The sequence below is a fragment of the Nomascus leucogenys genome, chromosome 16 (genome assembly GCF_006542625.1).
Source record: "Nomascus leucogenys isolate Asia chromosome 16, Asia_NLE_v1, whole genome shotgun sequence".
In the NCBI taxonomy this organism is placed as follows: Eukaryota; Metazoa; Chordata; class Mammalia; order Primates; family Hylobatidae; genus Nomascus; species Nomascus leucogenys.
This window is the reverse complement of record NC_044396.1, coordinates 81,124,596-81,146,327: the sequence shown is the minus strand read 5'-3', so window position 1 is coordinate 81,146,327 and position 21,732 is coordinate 81,124,596.

The following is a 21,732-nucleotide window of genomic DNA, read 5'->3' as shown; positions in this document are numbered from 1 at the left end:
AAATCATCTCTCTCAAGTTCAAAGTTTCACAGATTTCTAGGGCCAGGGCAAAATGCCACCAGTCTCTTCACTAAAGCATAGCAAGAATCACCTTTGCTCCAGTTCCAAAAAAGTTCCTCATCTCCATCTGAGATCACCTCACCCTGTACTTTATTGTCCATAGCACTACCCTCATTACACATCGACTTAGCATTTTAAAGCAATACTCATTTATTATCTCATGGGTTGGCAGGCCAAAAGTTTCAGGCAGGCTTAGCTGGGAGTACTCAGTTTCACGAGGCTGAAATCAAAGTGTGGACCAGCTGGACTCTTGTTCAGAGGCCTCAGGAAAGAATCTATTCTCAAGCTCATTTGGGTTGTTGGAAGAATTTAGCTCTTTGCAGTTGCAGGATGGAGGTCCCTGTTTCCTTGCTGGCCGCTATTGTTTGAATGTTTGTGTCCTCTCCAAAATTCATGTTGAAACTTCATCGTTAATGCAACAGTATTAAGACGTGTGGCCTTTGTGGGGGTAATTAGGCTATGAAGACTTTGCCTTTATAAATGCATGAGTGCTGTTACAAAAGGGATGGAGGAACCTAGTAAGGACCATTTTGTCTTTTCTTTCCTCCCACTAAGTGAGGACACAGTACTCATCCCCTCTGGAGAAGGACACAGTATTCAAGGCACCATCTTAGAAGTGGAGACTGGGCCTTCACCAGGCAGCAAACCTGCCAGTGCCCTGATCTTGAACTTACCAGTCTCCAGAACCATGAGAAATAAATGTATGTTGTTTATAAATTACCCAGTGTCAGTCAGTACAAACAGACTGAGACGCTGGCTGTCAGCCAGAGACATTTTTTGCTCTTAGAAGCTGCCCACATTCCTTCCCCTGTGGTCCCTTATATCTTCAAACAGGAAAAGCACACCAATCCTTCTCATGTTCTGAATCCTTCTGTCTTCATCTCTGTAAACACCTGGAGAAATTATCTTCTTTTAAAGACTCTTGTGATCATATTAGAGCCATCCAGATACTTTCCACTTAAGGTCAACAGTGCCGTATAGCATAACACAACTACAGAAGTAATTCAAAAGTTCCAAAGATGAAGGCATTGGATCTTGGAACTATTCCTGGAAATTCTCCCTGTCACATTTCCCTTGATTATGATTGAAGGCAAGAAAAGGAGAAAGCTTTATAGGAAGATAAAGGGGATCAACTCAGGCACACCTTGGTAGTGACCCACCATTTAAAGAATCTGCCAAAGTGGAATGGAAGATTTGCATCAATTACTTCAAAAATAAACCAAGTACATCAGGAGAGAGCAAAGGGAAAATAAGGTGTCACTTAGCAGGCTCTTGATAGATGTATGTCTGCCTACCTACTTTTCGAGGTAAACTTGTAATGTTATACAGAGGAAAGAAAAGAAGAGGGAAACCTCACTACACAGTCCTTGGTTCCATAGGAGGAGTTTGCCTGTATTGAGTCCTTACTGTATACCAGGCACAATTCTAAGTGCTTTACATGTATTAAATCATTTGGTATTCAGATAAAGATATTATGTTCAGATATTATCACTTTCATTTTACAGATGAGGATTAAGGAACTTGCCAAACATTGCACAGCGAGTGAATGTTATAGACAGGGTTTGAAAGCAGTCAGGTACCTGAGGTTGTGCACTTACACTAGATGCGTTTGGAATCATATCCTTTTGGGGATCCAGTCATGAAAGAACTAGGTCAAAAATTGGGACATAAAATAGGGGCCTATGACTTTGTGACACCGACTAAGGCCAGTGGGGATCAGTGTGGTCAGGTGGAGAGACCCTGAGGCTTAGAGGTAAGAAGATCTGGTGTCCAGATGCAACAATTAAAGTTAAGAAGGTTGTGACCTTGGGCAAGTCATTGCAGTTCTCTGAGCCTCATATTTTCATTTATAAGATGTGGATAATAACACCTATCTCTGTCTTTAAGAGATTGTCATGTGATTCAGTGATGTGCAAGTATTTTAATGGATTATGTAAGTCTAAGATATTGTTGCTATCTAATATTCATGTTTTGTTTCTTCTAGATCTCAGTGAGCCATGTGATGCCAAGAAGGGTAGCTTTGTTAGTTAAGAGTGATTTTTGTAATCTTAGGCCAAGATTCTTGCTACCTGCAAGTTTCGTGTTAGTACTTAAAGTACTACCATTCATTCTTTCCTTTTGATAGTCTGTCTTTGTTTTCCTTCATGTAAAGCCGGTAAGTGTTAATGTCTTTGAGGAATTCTATCAGAGATTATCGGAGGGTATTATCCTATAGAGTGAGTGGAAGATGAGAAACTGAAAGTAGGAGATGGGAGACAGTTGGGACAAGGTCTAAAGGAGACAGGAGGAGAAAAAAGGCTGAGTGACCTCTCAGACTTTTACTTTTCTCTGTAGATGTGTAGAAGGGCAAGTGAGCTGGAGGACTAAAGAAGTCAAGGGAAAAGGTGATGTTAGAAGTAGCTTCCTTGGATAAATGAAAGGGAATTGAGTAGACACATGTTAAAGGATTATCGAGAAACACTTAGAGCCTGGCTGAGATGGGAAATCATAAATTTGTTATGAAGTCAATTAGCGTGATTATGCAATTTTCATCCAATAAGTCACAGCTGGAGAACAGAAGAAAAAATTCTGTGTCTGCATGAAACGCAGAGAGAAACTATATACTTATTGTGCATCAACAGTTCATCCACTCATTAATTTAAAAAAATTTATTGAATACCTACTATGTTCCAGACACTATTCTAGGCATTGACAATAGAACAATAACAAGCCAGGCCAATTTTCTGTCCTTGTGGAACTTGCAATTGTATGGCAAGAAATAGAATGTTAAATAGGCAAATAAGTATGTAATTTGCCTAAATGCAGACTGTGATTTATCTGTTATCAACAATATAGGTAGATATATATATATATATGTATATACATAAATCTCTCTATATATACATACATAAGCCTATATATCTATATTGTTATATATGTATATGTGTATCTGTATCTATAATATAACTATCCATATGAAATCACATAGGCTTATAACACTAGCTGGTGAAACACTGTTTCTCAAATTGTTAAGGTATTAAGTATGCATTCCTGTATTAGTCCATTCTCACACTGCTATGAAGAAATATCAGAGATTGGGTAATTTATAAAGAAAAAGGCTTTAATTGACTTACAGTTTCCTATGGTTGGGGTGGCCTCAGGAAACTTAGTCATGGCAAAAGGCACCTCTACATAGGATGGCAGGAGAGAGAACAAGTGCCAGCAGGGGAAATGCAGATGCTTATAAAACCATCAGATCTTGTGAGAACTTGTTCACTCTCATGAGAACAGCATAGGGGAAACCACCCTCATGATTCAATTATCTCCCACCAGATCCCTCCCATGACACATAGGGATTATGGGGATTACAATTCAAGCTGAGATTTGGGTGGGGACACAGAGTCAAACCATAACATTCTGCTCCTAGCCCCTCCCAATTCTCATGTCCTCACATTTCAAAACACAATCATGCCTTCCCAATAGTCCCCCAAAGTCTTAACTCCTTTCAGCATTGACCCAAAAGTTCAAGTCCAAAGTCTCATCTGAAACAAGACAAGTCCCTTCAGTCTATGAGCCTGTAAAATCAAAAGCAAATGAGTTCCTTCCTAGATACAATGGGGGTACAGGTTTGGGTAAATGCACCCATTTACAATGGGAAAAACTGGCCTAAACAAAGGGGCTACAGGCCCCATGAAAGTCTGAAATCCAGTAGGTCAGTCATTAAACTTTAAAGTTCCAAAATGATCTCCTTTGACTCCATGTCTCACATCCAGGTCATGCTGATGCAAGAGATGGGCTCCCATGGCCTTTGGCAGCTCTGTCCCTGTGGCTTTGCAAGGTATAGCCCCTTCCTGGCTGCTTTCACAGGTTGGTGTTGAGTGCCTGCAGCTTTTCCAGGTGCACTGTTCAAGTGATCGGTGGATCTACCATTCTGAGTTCTGGATGATGGTGGATCTACCATTCTGAGGTCTGGATGATGGTGGCTCTCTTCTCACAGCTCCACTAGGCAGTAACCCTGTGTAGGGACTCTGTGGGGTCTCTGACTCCACATTTCCCTTTGGCACTGCCCTAGCAGAGGTTCTTCATGAGGGCTCCGCCCCTGCAGCAAACTTCTCCCTCGACATCCAGGCATTTCCATACATCCTCTGAAATCTAAGTGGAGGTTCCCAAATCTCAATTCTTGACTTCTGTGTACCCACAGGCTCAACCCCAGGTGGAAGCCTTCACATCTTGGGGCTTGCCCCCTCTGAAGCAATGGCCTGAGCTGTACATTTGCCTCTTTTAGCCAACGGTGGAGCTGAAGCAGCTGAGACACAGGGGACCATGTCCTGAGGCTGCACAAAGCAGGAAGGCCAGGGAAAAGAGCAAACCCTGGGCCAAGCCCAAGAAACTATTTTTTTCCTCTGAGACTTCTGGGTTTGTGGTGGGAGGGGCTGCTGTGAAGGTCTCTGATATGCCCTGGGGACATTTTCCCCATTGTCTTGATGATTAACATTTGGCTCCTCAATTACTTTTGCAAATTTCTGCAACTAGCTTGAATTTTCTCCTCAGAAAATAGATTTTTCTTTTCTAATCGCACGGAGGCTGCAAACTTTCCAAACTGTTACATTCTGCTTTGTCTTGAATGCTTTGTTGCTTAGAAATTTCTTCCATCAGATACCCTAAATCATCTCTCTAAGTTCAATGTTTCACAGATTTCTAGGGCCAGGGCAAAATGCCACTAAAAGCACAAAATGCTTGCTAAAGCATAGCAAGAGTCACCTTTGCTCCAGTTCCAAAAATGTTCCTCATCTCCATCTGAGATCACCTCACCCTGTCCTTTATTGTCCATATCACTATCAGCATATTGCTCAGAACCATTCAACAAGTCTCTAGGAATTTCCAAACTTTCCCACATCTTCCTATTTTCTTTTGAGCCCTCCAAACTGTTCCAACCTCTGCTCGTTACCCAGTTCCAAAGTCACTTCCACATTTTCAGGTATCTTTATAGTAGCATCCCATTACCTGGTACCAATTTGCTGTATTAGTTTGTTCTCACACAGCTATAAAAAATACCAGAGACTGGGTAATTTATAAAGAAAAGAGATTGAATTGACTCACAGTTCCTAATGGTTGGGGAGGCCTCAGGAAACTCAGACTCATGGTGAAAGGCACCTCTTCACAGGGCGGCAGGAGAGAGAATGAATGTCAGTAGGGGAAATACCAGATGCCTATAAAACCATCAGATCTTCTGAGAACTCATTTACTATCATGCGAACAGCATGAGGGAAACCACCTCCATGATTGGATTACCTCCCACAGGGTCTCACCCATGGAATGTGGGGATTATGGGAATGCAATTCAAGATGAGACTTGAGTGGGGACACAGAGCCAAACCCTATCAATCACCTAGGCTGTTTTCCTCCTTTATTTTTCAGAGTAGGTTGTTATTGAGATTCACACATTCTCAGTTCCTCCATGCACTAGTCTAGTCTGTTACAGGGAGGCCAGTCATTCCGCAAAGGAATTGTACTGAAAATCTTGATTCTGGCAATAGCTCAAGCTATAGTCTCCTATCAAGCTTTATTGTTAGCAAACAGGTAAATTTGATTCTCATCTATCTGACTCTTGATATAGCTCTCAAGATAAAATCACTTTGCATTATCACATTAGCCTGGAAAACACTGCTCCCTTTCATTTTATAGATGTGTTAAATATTCTTTCTCAAGGTCGTATAGATATAAAGTTCAGAGCCAAGATTCGAACCAGATGCTATGCCCAAGGCCGGTGCTCATTCTACTGTTTCACCACCTTGTACTACTGAGCTCCTTGGAGGAGTGGGGAAGTAGGAGGTACAAGGGTAAGGGATCAGTTGGTATTGATGAGAGTGACTCCAAAAGAACTAGCTAAAAGGAGCAAAAACCAAAAAAGTGAAGCTAGAAAGGACAGGCGGTTTCTGCCTTGGAAAATAGAGGTCAAGGGTTTGAACATTTTCCTGAAGATTTCTGGGCTATTAAGAGAGGGAGGGTGATGTAGATGGAGAGTACACTCTGGTAAGGCTCTGAACTGGATTCTACTGGGAAAGCATGGTTTAGCATTTCATTGTGAGCTTCTACTTTAAGATGGTGTTGGTCTTTCCTTGATGACAGGTATTCTCTTATTCCTGGTTAAGTTTCTGGATCCTATCACAGTGGGGCATGAATAGTAAGTCTTCTGTAGTTTTTAATTGAATTCATTAATTCAGATGTGTGAAGTAGATTTGTCACATGGTGAGTGCTCCAGCAAATGGCAAGAGCTCCCCAAACATTGTTTGCTATTACTATTGTTGTTGCTTAATTTCTCCAAGTACACTTAAGATTGAAAAAATAACAGTGTCCTACTGTTGCAGAAAGGGAGGAGATTATTTACCTTTAAAACAAGCAATTTGCTAGACTCTAAGGTATATACAATTAGAGAAAAGATAATCCTTTTGTTGGTAATAAAACTCTTGACAAGGCATTTGATGAATACACTGAGGATCATTTAATGAGCTGAAACTACAGCCTCTTCAATTTTACTTCCTCTGATTTAACGGAAGAGCAGTGTTGTTTTTTTTTTTCCCCTCAAAGACCTTCATGTTAACATTCCAACCTACTCAGCATCAACTGAGTCAGCACTTCCTTGTGAGTGACAGTCTAGTTCAGTGAACAGGCAAAATGGTTTATTTATAAGCCTCTTTCTCAACTGAGATCCTGGGAAAACTGCTGTTCTCAAAAGTAAATAAAGGTCAAGATGCCTTAATGCATACTCAATGATAAGTCTAGTGATGTTTCTTTCATGATGGGCAGGTCTGCAAACTCTGAACTATTCCTGGATCTATTGGCATAAAATTCTAGGGGCAAATGTGCCATATTGAACCCTGCTTCTCAGCACTTTTTATCCACTGCCTGCACAGTCGTGACACTTATTAGGAGGACTGTGATGATGGCTTCTCAGCTAATCTCTCTGCCTTCCAGCTTTCTGCCTGTCCCTACTCCATCCTATTCCCTCAGCACAGATCTATGTTTCTTAATCACAATTCTGAAAACCTCAGCCTCTCTCTCATAAAGCTTAATGCATCAAGCTAAGAGCTATCATTTATTGATTGGTGACCATGTACCAGACAATTTTTATCATGATTTTTGCCTGTTTTGTGTAAACACATACCTCAGTGCCTAGAATTTTAAAAATTCTATATGTCTGCCTCAAGGATATTGGTTAAATGAAGATATTATATCATTTTATCTTAAATATTGCCTCATGTCATATTATTTACCTATTTTGGTAACCTGAGGTTGATGATGGTTAATTAAATTATTCAAAAATGTAGGAGAGAACCCAGGTTTAAATTTCAGGCCTGTGTGATTTCAGAGCTCATTTGTTAAACTAATATTCAATTCTGGCTCAAAATGGCATTTAAGCAACTGCCCTAAAGAACCCGAAACAGTAAGTCCAGCCCCTACTCTCCTCAAGTCCTCCAGAAGGACCAACAACTTGCTATTTTCAACAAGTCTCACATCATGGCCTCCACTTTGTTCAAATGCTGGCCAGGCGCAGTGGGTCACGCCTGTAATTCCAGCAATTTGGGAGGCTCAGGTGGGAGGATCACCTGAGGTCAGGAGTTCGAGACTGCCTGGACAACATGGTGAAACCCCATCTTTACTAAAAATAGAAAAATTATCCGGGTGCAGTGGCGTGCGCCTGTAGTCCCAGCTACTTAGGAGACTGAGGCAGGAGAATCATCTGAACTCTGGAAGATGAGATCGCACCACTGCACTCCAGTCTGGGTGACAGATAGAAACTCTGTCTCAAAAAAACAAAAAGAAAAAGAAAAAGATAATGTCATTTAAGTCCTATCACACTCACCATCTCCAAAAAGCCAATCCAGATGGTCTCTACCGTAGATTCTCCTTTGAATTCCTGCCACAAACTCACTCACACTCATACTTTGATGCAAACAATTTGCATGTTAAATTGTTTGTAAAGGAGTAAGAGTCTTGCTGAATTTTTATATTCCCCACAGGATTTGAAAAAGCACCGGACACCAGGAAGGGTGTTAGTAAATGCTTTTTTAAACTAAATCATGTTAAATTTGAAATTAACCCCTGTCGACTTCCAGTTTCTCCTGTCAGCGATAGAGAAGGGGATATTTACTAGAAAATAAGTTCCCCAGTTTGAGAAAATGTTGCAAGCCAGAAAAGGGTTTGGACCAATCCCCAAAAGCAAATTTTCTCATCGCCTGGATAGGGACTGAGAAAAAGAGTACTTTTTTTTTTTTTCTTATGCTCTGGGCATGACTCCCAGCCTCCCCTAACTTTTGAAACCAAGCTTCTGGGAACACTGAGTACACACGTGCCTATTCAGTCCCTGACACACAGAGGCATACACCCATTCCATAGAACTTTACCACATCCAGACTTACGAGCAAATATCTGAAAGTGGGAGGTAATGGGGAGAAATGAAAAGTAGAACTCCTCATAGTAGTAGAGGTTTTGTACTGCTGAAAAACAAGGCAGGAGAGCCATCCTTACAGAGAGATGTTGGGGATATTTCTGGTGCATTGATTTGGAAATCATCAAATAGAATCCTAAATGCCAAGGCCTGAAAACCTATCTCCACTGTTCTTTTCTTTCTTTTTAAAGCTGGCAGAACTGCAAGCTGAGATAACAGCAAGGTATTTTTAGCTGTGTATATTGATTTTTTTGTCCTTGGAAGCTACTATATTCTATTATAACCCAAAAACAACAAGTGAAAAAAGCCAGCTGTGGCAAAATCTCATTTAAAGCAGCAGCATAATAATAATGATATTAAAATAATATGTTTGGAAGTATCTAAAGTTACAATACTTGGATATTTTGGCATAAAAGGCCTCTCTTGAATGCTTTGCCCTCTGAATAATGCCTTTTGACTGACTGTTCTGCAGCAAAACTATTAGGTGAATAAAAATTTGATGATGTGGTACGCTTACTGGCAAACATCAAACAGTACAAAACAGTGATAGTCAATATCGATAACTGTCCCTGAAAAAAACAAACAATCAGAAAAAACTGGACATGGGTATCTTCATTACAAAATTTCTCACTATCCAGACTTTCTATCTCTCCCCATAGCATCATCATCCGTAATCGAAGTGACTTTTCTTAAATCTTTGCTGCTGTCTGCCTGTACAATACCAGCGACTAGCTAGATTTTATGACATTGCTTGTTCTACTGAAGGTATTTACCTGTAGAAAATATTCCTCTTTTTCCTGTACGTTACATCCACCAGCTAAGCTCCTTTTGTGTCCCTCTTGGAATACTATTACATCCTATAGCGGGCTTTCCTTTAATTGCTGTTTTGTATAGGAGGAAATATTTTCTTCTCCTTCTTGAGTTTCTGTCTGGGGCCTCTATAAAATAGATTCTTTGATTTGTTGTTTTGGAAGTGGCCCTTCTCTCCAATCCTGCTCTCATTTCTTCCCATGGGAGGAGTAACTATTTAGAGCATTCCTGAAACTGGTAAGGTATTGAGTATGCATTACCTAGGCTTCTTTCCTCCTTTATTTTTCAGAATAGGTTGTTATATTGAGACTCATACATTCTCAGTTCCTTCGTGCACTAGTCTAGCCTGTTATGGGGAGGCCAGTCATTACACAGAGGAATTGTATTGAAAATCTTGATTCTGGCAATAGCTCTAGCTAAGTCCCCTACCTAGCTTTATTGATAGTAAACAGGTAAATTTGATCCCCATCTATCTGACTTCTGGATAAATCTCTTAAGATAAAATCACTTTGCATTATCACACTAGCCTGGAAACACTGCTCCCTTTCATTTTATACATGAGGCTCAGAGACGTCTAAGATCTTTCTCAAAGTCTTATGGATATAAAGTTCAGAGCCAAGATTTGAACCCAGATAGTATGCCCAAGGCCAGTGCTCATTCTACTGTTTCACCAAGTTGTACTACTGAGCTCCCTGGAGGAGTGGGGAAGAAGGAGATACAAGGGAAAGGAATCAGTTGGTATTGATGAGAGTGATTCCAAAAGGACTAGCTAAAAGGAACAACCACCAAAAAAATAACGTCAGAAAGGAGAGGGAGGTTCTGCCTTGGAAAACAGAGGAAGGGGTGAAGGGTTTGAACATTTTCCTGAAGATTTCTGGGCTATTAAGAGAGGGAAGGTGATGTAGATGGAGAGTACACTCTGGTAAGGCTCTGAACTCGATTCTGTTGGGAACGCATGGTTTAGCATTTCATTGTGAGCTTCTACTTTAAGATGGTGTTGGTCTTTCCTTGATGACAGGTATTCTCTTATTCCTGGTTAAGTTTCTGGATCCCATCACAGTGGGGCACATATAATAAGTTCTCCATACTTTGTTATTTGAATTCATTAATTCAGATTTGTAATGTGCACCCAATAAGTGCTCCAGCAAATGGTAAGAGCTCTCTAAACATTGTTTGCTATTGCTATTATTTAAAACCTTGTAGATATACCCAGAATGCGAATTCCAAAACCTTCATTTTCAAGGCTTAATTTTGATCAGAAAACCTGCATCAATCTCCCCATTACTCTGGATACTAGAATCTTATGTTTGGATGCAAAGTTGAGGGTTATCTTGGGCACTAATCAATAAAATAGTCTAAAATCAATGAAGATAATAATATAATTCCCAAGTCAGTACATCCAATGATTAGGATGTCATAGCTTTTGTTTTTTAAATATTTTGACACAAATCGTACATAGTTATGATGTACAACATGCAGTTTTGAAATATGCATATATTGTGGAATGGCTAAATCAACTTAATTAACATATACATTACCCCACATACTTATTATTTTTTGGTGTGTGCCAAGAACACTTATACTCTTAAAAATTTTCAATTATGCAATGCATTATTATTAGCTATAGTCATCTTATTTTACAATAGATCTCTTGAACTTATTTCTGCTATCTAATTGAAATTTTGTGTCCTTTAATCAATGTCTCCCCACTCTTCCTACCACAACCCTCAACCCCTGGTAACACCGTTCTACTCTCTGTTCCTTTAAATTCAACTGTTTTAAATTCTACATATAAGCGAGATTATGTGGTATTTATCTTTCTGAACCTTTTTGATTTTATTCAACAAAATTTCCTCTAGGTTTATTCATATTGTTGCAAATAAGAGGATTTTCTTCTCTGTTAAGGCTAAATAGTACTCATTGTGTATGTGTGTGTGTGTATATATATACATATATATGTATATGGTATATATATATGTGTGTGTGTATTTTCTTTGTTCATCCATTCATTGATGAAAGTAAATCCTTATCTTACACCATATACAAAGATAAACTCAAAATGAATTTAAGACTTAAAAGTGCGACCTGAAACTATAAATCTACAAGAAGAAAATGTAGGAGAAAGCTCCATGACATTGGTCTAGGCAATGAGTTTTTAGATTTGATCCCCATAGCACAGGCAACAAAAACGAAAATAGATAAATGGGATTGCATCAAACTTAAAAGGTTCTGCAATGGAAAAGAAACAACAGAGTGAAGAGACATCTGATAAGGGGTTGATATCCAAAATATATCAGAAACTGAATAGCAAGAAAACACATAGCCTGATTTAAAAATGGGCGAAAGACCTAAGTAGATATTTCTGACATACAAATGGCTAACAAGTTATGAAAACATGCTTAATATCACTAATTATTAGGGAAATGCAAATTAAAACCACAAATAGATGTCACCTTTCACTTGTTGGAATGACTATAATAAAAAATACAAGAAATTAAGAAATGTTACTGAGGATTTGGAGAAAAAAAGAACTCTTGTACATTGTTGGTGGGAATGTAAATGAATAAGGCCATTATGGAAAAACACTACGGAATTTCCTCAAGAAATTAAAAAAGGAATTACCATATAATCTAGCAATACCACTACTGGTATATATTCAAAGTAAATGAAATCAGTATGTGAAAGAGATTTCTGCACTCCGATGTTCCTTGCAGCACAATTCACGATAGTCAAAACATGGAATCAGCCATAGCTTTTATTTTTTTGTATTCAAATTGTTAGGGAAGGTTTCTCCATTCTGAATTGAAACCTATCTCTGCATATCACTCTTTGGTGTTGATTAAGGTATTTGGTGAAACACAAGTGGAGCTCTTACTTCCAAAGTTAAGTGGGTGAGTTCATATGGTTGGTAGTTGGTGTGAGGCTTCAATCCATTTCTGGCTGGCTGCAATGTTTATATTCATAACCCTATGATACTCCTTGTGTTGTCTTAATCCCTGAGCATGAGTTTTACTATATAGAAACTTCATGGAGGAAGGAATCACTTACTAATGAGCTTTGTCTCCCCATGGCATCTAGTAAAAAACCAGTACATATAACTTAGGAAATGTTGGTTAAGTGAAAGGGGTTAACTTTGTTCCATTTTTTACGAAGGTTTGAACCAACCACATTCCAAATCTGTCCACATATGTTTGAATATTGATTCTGTCACTTGCCCTTTTTTCCAGTATTATCTGGGGTTAAAACCCAAAACATATATGAAACTGAATAGCAAGTAATCATATAACCTGATTTAAAAATGGGAAAAAGACCTAAATAGAAATTTCTCAAAAAAGAAAAAAAAAGACATACAAATGGGCAGCAAGTTCCATGTTTATTTGGAAGAAAGGGCAAATCTGAAAATTGGATCAAGAGCTGTTTACATCCTGTAAAGTGAATGAGAATTATCACATAGTGGCTTGGTGCATGGATCCTGAAGTCTGATTACCTGGGTTTAAAATCTGGCTCCTCCAATTCTTGCTGTGTTAGCTTGGGCAGTAACTAAATTTATCTGTTAGTAGGAAGAAAATAGGACTTTCACAGGGTTAGTGTAACAGCTATGACCTGCTTTATGTAGCATACACTTTCTAACATGTTCATAAGGCTATAGAAGGAGAGATTTTGTCATATATTGATAATATCAAGGCAATATAAGTTACACCCTTCTTCTGTTTAAATATTTTAATGAATTTATCAACCTGGGAAATAAATGTTTAAGTTTTTCCCAGTTAACTTATGCAGAATTTTGGGGAGCCCTTTTTTGTTTGGTGTATTCTGTGCCAGAATCCATCCTGGGTTTGATAAAAGATCTCATCCGTTGTTTAGTTCTATAGTCTAGTTTCTTTTCCTTATTAGAAATTGGAGTAACACTTCTCCACTTTCACTTTCCTAATACCCTTCATTCTACATGATTTTACAAGATGATTTGCAGTTCCTCTGAACTTATATCAGCAAGATCTTCTGGTACATTTAGATGTCATTTGTCTGCACCTGGAAGATTGAATGAATATAAAGAAGATAAGGCTTACTCCATATCACCTCACATTGTACCCTTCAATTCCCCATTAATTGCATCTGTTTCATGGCTTTCAGTTTGCAAAGGATTCACTTTGATTTAAACAACAGGTGCATAAAAACTAAGCAGCCATGGTTTTCTCTGCCATCTGTTAACACACCACCCTCTGCAAGCATTGGTCTACTTTTCCTTCCTTTGTGCATTCTTCCCCATTACTTGGAACTACTGATCAGGAAGTTACCTTAAAGACTCACCTATTCCACTTGTCTCCTATTCCATTCCTACCTATCCGTGTACCATTCTGAGAAAGCAGTGTTTTAATGATATTAATGATATACAAGTTAATTCCTTTTCTGAAGATCCCTGGAGAAGAAGCTGTCCCATACTTGCTGGTAATCCATTTCAAAATTCAGCAGCTCAAATTCTTAGGAAATAATTATTTTTTATTTTTATAGATTTAGGGGTGTGCAAGTGCGGTTTTGTTACATGGGTATACTGCATAGTGACTAGTGGAACCATCACCCAAAAGGGTACATTGTTAGAGAAGATTTCTCCATTCTGAACGGAAACTTACCTCTGTATATCACCCTTTGGTATTGGTTAAGGCATCTGGTGAAACACAGATGATGCTCCTGCTTCCAAAGTTAAGTAAAGCGGATGAGATTTAGAGAGGGAAAGCTATGGAATTTGGGAGTGACTAATGGGGGATTGATTTCTGATCTATGAGGAACACCTGATCCATGTGCCTGTCCCATGGAACACGGGTCATACTGGGGATTGAGACCCTTTGTTTAGGTTAAATCAAGGTTTCCAGATGGAGGATGTTAGAGGAAGTGTGCTAAGTGAAAATGCTATATAAACTGCATGCTTTTTACAAGTGATCATGGTTCTCCTCTCCACCCTGCCTGCACTAGACCGTCCCTATATGTAAGTCCTCAATAAACCCTATGTCTCCTTTGCTGGCTTCAGGACTCTTCTTCAGCCTCCTGTACTTGGTGCCATTCCTACTGCAGTCAATATGATTCCAGCACAACAACCAAAGACAACCAATTAAGATCAGTAACTTAGAATCATAAATGACTGATTCCTAGACCTGGAACATCATTAATCCTTTATTCAGATGTTATTGATGGCCTGCTGTGTGCAAGGCTCTCTTCTAGGTGCTAAGATCACAGAAACTCTATCCTCAAGAAACCTTATTGTCCTTTAGAGGACATTGAATATGCTGTTTGTCTTCAAGTGATGAGACCTGATGGAGGATTGCAGCGCTGAGCCTGAACTTGGTTTCCCTAATTACCAGGTTCTGCTCTCATAGATGTGTCTACCAAGGTACCTCCTGATTGCACATAAAAATGATGCAAGAGGCCGGGCACAGTGGCTCACACCTGTAATCCCAGCACTTTGGGAGGCTGAGGTGGGCAGATCACTTGAGGTCAGGAGTTCAAGACCAGCCTGGCCAACATGTTGAAACCCCGACTCTACTAAAAATACAAAAATTAGCTGGATGTGGTGGCATGTGCCTGTAGTCCCAGCTACTCTTGGGAGGCTGAGGCAGGAGAATCACTTGAACCTGAGAGCCTGAGGTTGCAGTGATAGCATCACTGCATCCAGCCTGGGCGATGGAGCAAGACTCCATCTCAAAAAAAAAAAAAAAAAAAAGATGCAAGAGATACCTCTGCCAGTCTTGTTTTCTCTGTAATAGGATACTTTTTTCTCTTCAATGTATTGAGTCTGGCGATTAACACAATACAGGATATTGCATGTATGTGTTTAAGGGGTTTCTGGGAATCAGTTATAATTTTGTCTCCCATTCCCAGATTAGGATGTAACCCTGTCTGCATTAGAGTCAAGAAGACCTGAGTTTAAAGGCTACCTCTGTTACATATCAGCTTGGTGGTCTTGAAAAATGAGTGCATCTCTCTAATCTTCAGCTTGTTCATCTGCAAAATGGGGATAATAACCACTCCCTCCAAATAATACCATGAAGATAGAGCTCATGTGCCTACCCTCAAAATCTTATTTTGTCAGAAAATAGCCATAATTGTTATTATTAGAGCTTTCCTGGTTATTTTTTCTATTCTTGCCACCCTGACATAGATCTTCAGAACTCAAATCTACAGACTCTAAGATTTTCAGAGCTGGTGGAAACCATACAATTAAACCTTCTATCTTTACAGATGAGGAAATTGAGGAGTAGATAGGTTAGGCGCCTTGTTCTGGGTCATAGAGTTAGTTAAATTATTGAGCTGGGGTTAGAAAACAGGTGTCCTGACTCTTAATCTGGTGATCATTTCTACCTCACAAAAGCTCTTAAAAGGAGGTTTTATTGCCTAAAAGTTTAAGCCCCATGTGAAGCAGTGTCTCACTGACCAAATTGAACAAGGACTACAGTGGCTTTCATTGGTTCAATGGCCATTACCAACTAAATACCTTGAATACCTAGTTTCATGAATCCAGACAGAACCATGTCGAATACTAAAATACCAGGTGTAAAACATCTTTCACCTACTTCCCATAACCATCGATGAGTAAAAATAAGAATGCACATATTCCCACAGCAGAGACAGGAAATTACACTCTTCTGTGGTTATGAGATTACATCTTTTGTATTAATAAAATTGCTCATGGCACTGTGATTCCCCACTACAGTCTTACCGACTTCTGCTTCCACTCATTCCTCTACCTGCCATACTCTAGAGAATGCATGCAATAAAACTCCTAATTATTTTCCATATATTTTTATCCTTTTAGCAACTCCTATAATAAAAAGATAGTGCTGTGGGGGAAGTAGTTGCCATGGAAACTGACCAGTGATAAACAGTCTCCTACTGTTGCATGGTGTGAAGCAGGAAGACAGGAGCAGTCCACAGCTCTCAGGAATGTGAAGGTAGTTGTGGGTCACGTTGCTCTCCCAGCCCTATTTGCCTGGCTGTTTGGACCTTACAGGAGCGTTGTATATTTGTCCATTTTAAGTGACCCTAGAGGTATGAAGGGAGAGTGTTATGACATATCTTCAGGTGTATCTGACACAAAGGAAAGCAGCCTACTGGACCCACAGACCCTAGAGAGTTACAAAGAAATACATTTTTCAATGACCTTACAAAGGTTTGCCCTGGGCTGCAAGCAAAGCAACCTGAGTTGTTAGCTCAAGCATACTACTGTTTACCTGTCAGTGCACATACAAGTTGGCGGATTAAATTCACAAGCTCTGTTTCTTGCTGGTTAGTATAATGGTTAAATACATATGCTTTGGGTCAGCCTTTCTTAGTTCAAATCCTAGTTCTTGCCTCCCACTTGATATATAATCTTCAGCAAGTTAACATCTCTAATCTTCAGTTTTCTCATCTACAAAATGCAAAATGATGATAATCTTTTTTTTTTTTTTTGAGATGGAGTCTCGCTCTGTTGCCCAGCTGGAGGGCAGTGGCGCAATCTCGGCTCACTGCAAGCTCCGCCTCCCGGGTTCACGCCATTCTCCTGCCTCAGCCTCTCCGAGTAGCTGGGACTACAGGCGCCCGCCACCACGCCTGGCTAATTTTTTGTATTTTTAGTAGAGACGGGGTTTCACCATGGTCTCGATCTCCTGACCTCGTGATCCGCCCACCTCGGCCTCCCAAAGCGCTGGGATTACAAGTGTGAGCCACCGCGCCCGGCGATAATCCTCTCTTTTCATACTTAAAACTTGTGTACCATTCAGTACAGTTTGTGGCACATTTGTATGCACTGGTAAAATGTTAGTCACTATTATTGCTTATAAATGGAGTGATTTTGACAAGTGATATGGAATACTCTTATGTGTCCTGTAAAAACTATTATATTTAGATAAATCTTACTTTGTAGTAGCATAACTTTTATTACGCTTAAAATTCCCAACCACCCTGTGAGATAGGTATCAACACCATATATGTATATATACACACACACACACACACACACACACAGTGTTGTGTCAGATACCCTATATACATATATAAGTAAACCAAATCTCAGAAGAATTATAAATGTGCCTTCAAATAAGCTTGTCTTGTAAAGTGCATAGTAAAATTGTAATGTTTCATCATTATTATTTCCTTATGAATATCCACTGTCCAGGTGCTCAGGAACTAAGCAAAAAAAGAAGTATCTAGTCAACTTGCAAAAAGTCTAACAGGGTACCTGCCATCCTGTGTGTGTTCTGTGTTACAATGTAGGAAATTGAGTGGATAAGACAGTTTGTTTCATTTTCCAAGAAATTCTCTCTCTGCTTCAAATTTCCTCCATCAGCATTAAAGAGAGAAATGGTCAGGTATGTGTCTCTTGGCACAGGTCTATGGTACCCAATGCCCTTTCTAAATGGCCCCCTTACCTTTTTCATCCTTTTTTTTACCTTTATGCCTTTTTCCTCCACTTTCCTATACACATTTATGTTCTAAGATATTTTTTTTTCTCCTGTCAAATATGATTCCATCTTCACATAACTGCCATGGTATATCGTGTGGCATAAACTGTTCTTTCTTCCTGCCATCCCTATTCCCATTACCTTGTTGGATAAACTTTCACGATTCTTTACACATCGACGTAAACACTTTCTCTATATGTGATCTCCTTATAATAGATTATAATCTACTCATGATAGATTAAAGATCTTTGGCATTAACTGTGTATTACACACACACGCACACACACACAATATCATCTTTGGATACCATGTTTTATTAATAAAATCTGTGTGGGTTTACATGACCTTCAACACTACTAGCTCCCCAGAGGGCTGGGGCAACATCTGTGTTATGAGTGTATTCCTAGAGTGAAGCATGGTGTTTAGAACAAGTATATATGTTCAATGTTTGTCTGTTGAATTGAGTAGATTCTAGCCAGAAGAAGATTCTTTCAGGGGCTAAACTTTCCTACAAAAATTCCCTAAACCTTGAGAAAAATGATATGTCAGAATTCAGGCTCCACTTTAAGGAGTTGAGAACCAAATGATCTCAGTTTGTTTTGGCCTCTTCACTTACTAACTCTGTGACTACGAGCCAATTACTTTGCAACTCAAGCATGTATTAACTCTTTTCTAGCTCTTTCCTTCCTTCCTTCATTCTTTTTCCTTAAGAACATCTTATGTGTGAGGCTTTATTCTAGGTGGCTGAGATGCACAAATAAACAGATGTGATTCCCACTCTTAAGGTTTAGACGGACTTAGGGTTGAAATAGTGCAGGGTTAATAGGGGCAACAGGGAAAAAGAAGCCAGTTGTAACAAGATTGAGCATGGTGAAGTGAGTTAACTCTAGCAGAAAATGTGAACAGTGATGGTATCTGTAAGGGCTATGTGGATTCAATTCCCAATACTGTTAAATACTTTTAACGCTACTGTTGGAGGAGGGTACAGTGTGTTTGTGTGAGTAAGGGAGAACTCTGGTGGATAAATAGCTAATTCTAGGTACAATAAAATAGATTGGACAGGTGCAGTGGCTCATGCCTATAATCCCAGCACTTTGGGAGTCCGAGGTGTGTGGATCATGAGGTCAGGAGTTCAAGACCAGCCTGGCCAATATGGTGAAACCTTGTCTCTACTAAAAATACAAAAATTAACCGGGTGCGGTGGTGGGTGCCTGTAATCCCAGCTACTTGGGAGGCTGAGTCAGGAGAATTGCTTGAACCTGGGAGGTGGAGGTTGCAACCTCCACCTCGTCACTGCACTCTAGTCTGGGCAACGGAGCAAGACTCCATCTCAAAAAAATAAGTAAATAAATAAAAAATTTAAAAAAGGTTACAATTAATTACAACTATGAGAATCCCTTTAGCAATCATTAATCTGCCAATCTGTTTTAAAAGTTTTCTTTTTTAAATTAATATGAATTTAAATATCCACATTTGGCTTTTGGCTACTACAGTTTGAGTCCAAAATTACTTCCACAAGTAAATGATTGCTTAAGCAAAGCCTGAAGCAAAAGTGAAAGGTAACCAAGTGAGAAGGAAGTAAGGAAAAAGACTCCAGCATTAGTAACACAACTTGATCTATTAAGGAGTCCCATTATCTTAGTGAAAGCAGAGTGTGAGATGAGGTCTTGTCAACATTATGTTTGGCTGAGTCAGAACTCAGAATATGAAATTTTTACCCAGCTCTGAGGGCCAGGCCATACTCATACTCTTAGTAGTGTCCCTGGATAACCAGTAGGTTGTACAGAGAGGTTAGCGTAAGAACTAGGATGGGGCTTTGGGTATGAGAATAGCTGAAGGCAGCACAGATAAGGGAGTAGAAGCAGCCTAGGGGGCGTTGAGTTCCTGGAGTTGGGAGAGCAAAGGCAGGCTCACCATTCATAGACGTGCCAGTCTTCATTTCTGTCTCTCTTAGTAAAGATTCCACAGCATAGCAATACATCAGCAGGAAGGTCTTATGTTTTAACCACACCCAGATTTCCATCCCACTAGGTTACAACGTATACTTGAAACAGAAAGTATTCACACTTGCACATCTATCTGACAAGTCAGTCCATGCTGAGTCCAGCTGCTAGTATTGGAAGTACCAGGGTCCAGTCTTAGGCTGGTCTTGTGTCAATTGGCCAGAATTAGGAAGTTTGGGTTTGCATAGGACTCTTGGATGGTGGAGGTCAACCAACATTTAGAGATGGTATAATAGAAAGCAGCATAAATTTTACCACTTATTAGCCAGAATAAGTTGCCTCCAGAAGTTGCTTCCATTATCTGGGTCTTATTTTTATTATCTCCTAAAATGATTGTGAGGATGAAGTGATGTAAAACATGTAAATACTGAAGACCCTGCAAGAACCTACAGAGGCAAGATAGGTTATAGAGTTGAGATGTGAACGAGCCAGAAGTGAAAAGCTCCAGCCCATTTCTAGAACAATGGGTCCCAATCAGGACCCTGTCAGGGATAAGTTTGGCCACATTTGCCCAACCAGTAGAATTTTCTGACTCCGTTGCTATGAAGCCATCTAGACTGGGAGATACTCAATAAGATCGGAAAATAAACTCTTTTAAAACATGACTGTATTCTTAGGGAGAAAAATAATAAAATGAGATATTCTAGGTCAAACATATTCCTATTATCAAAATATTAGCACCATGAGCTTGGAGATTTATTCCGTCCACTGTTGTATCTCCAGTTGTAGAAACAATGCCTGGCACACAGGAGACACTCAAAAAATTTTAAATGAATGAATGAATTAAAGAACAAATTAACTGACTATAGAGTGGATGTTGAAGACATTACTCAGTAAACTACGTAGCATCTTCTCTCTGGGGTTTCAAGGTAGAAACTTCCCCTAGGGCTAAGGACCAGGAATGACTTTGCTTCTCCAGAGCCCCAACTGTTTTTCTTTATCTTACTGATAATTAGAATCACACTCTTTTGTTTGCACTGGCTACATGACTCAGAATAAAACTTTTAGCCCCGCTCTAACAAAATATCATTTTGCTTTTGTTTGGCTTTGTTTTTTCCCTTTGAACTTTATTATTTTTTAACTATGGCTGCTGACCCCCACTGCACTAGAAAAACAGAATCTTAGAAGTCATCTAAGATGAGGTAGACCTTAACTTTAGCTTCCACACCCTTCTCTTCAAAGCTAGACTTTTTGGCCAAACTGAAGTCTGACTCTTTATTCTGTGTGTGTGTGTGTGTGTGTGTGTGTGTGTTTGTGTCTGTGTATTTTTATTCTTATTATATCATATCATATGTCTTATCTTAAAGTTTTATTATTTGCATTTTCTTCCACACGAAGACCACCATGTTCATATAGGGTAGCTGTGATACTTTCTCTACAGGATGAAGTTTTAGCTAAGAGCTAAATGGAAACATTTAATTCCTTAGTGTAGCAGTCCCCGACCTTTTTGGCACCAAGGACCAGTTTTGTGGAAGGCAATTTTTGTATGGACCTGGAGTGGGTATGGTTTCAGGATGATTCAAGCATATTACATTTATTGTCCACTTTATTTCTATTGTTATTACATTTTAATATATAATGAAATAATTATACAACTCACCATAATGTAGAATCAGTGCGAGCTCTGAGCTTGTTTTCCTGCAACCAGATGGTCCTATCTGGGGGTGATGGGAGACAGTGACAGATCATCCAACATTAGATTCTCAAAGGAGCACACAACCTAGATCCCTCACATGCGCAGTTCACAATAGGGTTCATGATCCTATGAGAATCTAATGCTGCTGCTGATCTGCCAGGGGGCAGAGCTCACGTGATAATATGAGCAATGGGGACCAGCTGTAAATACAGATGAGGCTTCTCTTGTTCATCTGCTGCTTACCTCCTGTTGTGTGGCTCAGTTCCTAACAGGCCACCCATAGTATTGGTCTATAGCCTGGGGATTGGGGACCCCCCTGCCTTAGTGTCTTCATATTGTTTCCTCCAGAACTAGAATTCTCAAA